The 2,343-nt window shown below is 48.4% G+C and overlaps 1 protein-coding gene across 1 annotated transcript in view; it reads left to right on the top strand.

Annotated features, from left to right (window-relative positions):
• Positions 1-2,343, top strand: part of TP53RK (TP53 regulating kinase) — a 7,142-nt gene that overhangs the window by 3,231 nt on the left and 1,568 nt on the right. The gene's annotated exons all lie outside the window — the stretch shown is intronic.

Below are 2,343 nucleotides of genomic sequence, written 5' to 3'. Positions count from 1 at the left end.
GTAACACAATCCGCCTGTGATTACTGGAAATGTTACCCTCTACCTCTTTTAGCTGCAGCAGCTAAAAGAGGCTTTAAAATCGCAAAGTGAAATACAAATACAGGAGGAGAAAGAAGTCCATCCTCGAAAAAGGAAGACATGGTGTTCAGGAATCCTCATCACACCCTCAAACGTATTTTCTTCTATTGTGACTGACCCTTAGGAAGGGGCTTGGGGGACCAAACTCAATTCAGTTATTGATGGAAGTGATGGTCCCTGAGCAGGCAGAAGTGTCACAGCTGGGATGGAGCCAGCTCACCAGGAACCTCCATTTATTGCATGTTCATTTACATCCCAGAGAGATTTCTCCTCCTGATGTCAGGCTGCATGTGTTTTCTCTTATGATATCCTAACCCAGGGGGGTTCCCTAGCAATTCTGGTCGGTAGTGTTGGTCCCACCAGGAATCTTGTTTCCTTGCCTGTTTTAGGGATGCCTCCAGCATGGCACCCTGCAACAACTCAAACTCATCCCTTTTCCCATCTGTCCAGCTCTGAGGATTGCAGCCTCCATCCTTAAATCACTGGGGGGTGATGGGAGAGCTGCTCCCAGGGCTGTGTCCTGCCTGGTACCAAGGGATCTATAGTACAGCAGGGAGCAGCCCATGGGACCTGCCTTGGTGCCAATTACCTCGGTTTGCTGTGCTGCAATTTTAAACTTAATTACATTGTTTGTGAAAGGGGAGTTTGTAAATGCTTGTCACCGGGAGGACAAAGTTACATAACTAAACCATTTACCAGTCTGTGGAATCAGAGCAGTTCTCTGGGGTGATTTAATATTCCAACAAAAACACTGGGTGATACCATAAATATTGTGAATGGCTCTAGATAGTTTCCAAGGGCTATGTCAACTGTTTATTGCATTAAAAGGGAAAAGAATAAGTGCAATCACAAGGAAGATAAAATTTAAATAAATAAAATAAAGGGGAAAATAAAGCAAAAATATTTTCTTTCATATTTTGAAAGCTCTGGAGGAGGTTTTTGGCCAGCATGAGAGAAAACCATCATGTTTGCCAGAATAATGAAGCAAAGGGTATCTGTGTGCACTTGCTTATAGGTTATACATGTGTGTCTGTGGGGGTATCTATGCACAGATGCTCTGATAAAATCTGTTCACAACATGGGGAAAACCTTTTTCTTTCTTTGAGTGTTTGAGGCATTTGCAAATTCCAGCCACAGAGGCCAGGAATGCACCTTTGCAAGCTGTTGGGCTCCTGCGAGGGCAGCTGAAGGAGGGTGCCATGGGTGGGCAGAATTGTGGGATGGATTATCTGTATCATTGAAAACTTGGAAGGTTGTTTAAAAGTTGTCACTGAAGCAAGATAAATATTTGCCAGGCATGATCCCACTGTGCAATGACAAGTAAGCTGTATGGAATGTGTTAATAAAATATAAATGTTCTGAAAAGGAAACAAATGTTGTGGGTGAGAAAACAAAGACAAAATGGACTTGTGGCACCTCCAAAAGCAACAATTGAAAACATATTTACATGGACGGGGCTGAACTCTCTTGTATCTTCTGAGGAACATATTTGCAGCATGTGCACATCACCCAGTAGGGCACTGGGTTTTCAGGGTGCCATAAAAACCCAAATACTGCTCCAGTGAGGTTTATGAGGATAATGAGGTTTGTCCATCTTTTAATAAGATGGCAGTGTGGGACTTGGCTGCTCGAGGAAGGGGGAGTCACCTGACTCATGGCATGAGTGGCCTGTGACAGACCTGGGGCAGAAGCTTTGGTGGTGCCCAGCGTTGGGACCCGAGGTCACACAACGCCCTGCTGCAGGCTGCTGATCCCCTGCAGCTTATGGGCAAATCCCTTCTCCTTCCCAGCCGTGAACTGGGCAGCTGCAGTGGATCTGCACAGGCTCCAGCAGAGGCTTTTGGCACATGAAAGAACAAGAGCCAGTGATGGATCATCCTGGTGGTGATGTCCCAGAGATGGAGCCCCCATGGTGATGCTCCAGTGGTGGAGCACCCTGGGGTGACGCCGTGGCAGCGGTGTCCCAGGGATGATGCCCTGGAGGCGGGTTCCAAGGTGATGCTGGGAAAACCTCCAGGGAACCACGAGATCCCCCCTGCCACCTTGGGAAGACGCGCATCCAACACCTCCCTTGCAAGCCCTGGGGAAGCTGCAGGCTCGCTCTTGCACCGGCAAAACCACAGGAGCACGCCCCGGCTTGAGAATGCTCGGGGAAGCAGTCCCACCATCCGGCAGTTAGCCAGTATCCCCCGCCATGGCAGAGGCAAGCGGAGGGCAGCAGGATTTAGGTGGGGGAAGCCCAGAGAGGGTTTGGAAGAGGCAGGG

The sequence above is a fragment of the Corvus brachyrhynchos genome, unplaced genomic scaffold, assembly GCF_000691975.1.
Source record: "Corvus brachyrhynchos isolate BGI_N302 unplaced genomic scaffold, ASM69197v1 scaffold10, whole genome shotgun sequence".
Taxonomy (NCBI): domain Eukaryota; kingdom Metazoa; phylum Chordata; class Aves; order Passeriformes; family Corvidae; genus Corvus; species Corvus brachyrhynchos.
The sequence above is the reverse complement of the archived record's forward strand: the minus strand, read 5'-3'. Positions and strand labels throughout refer to the sequence as shown.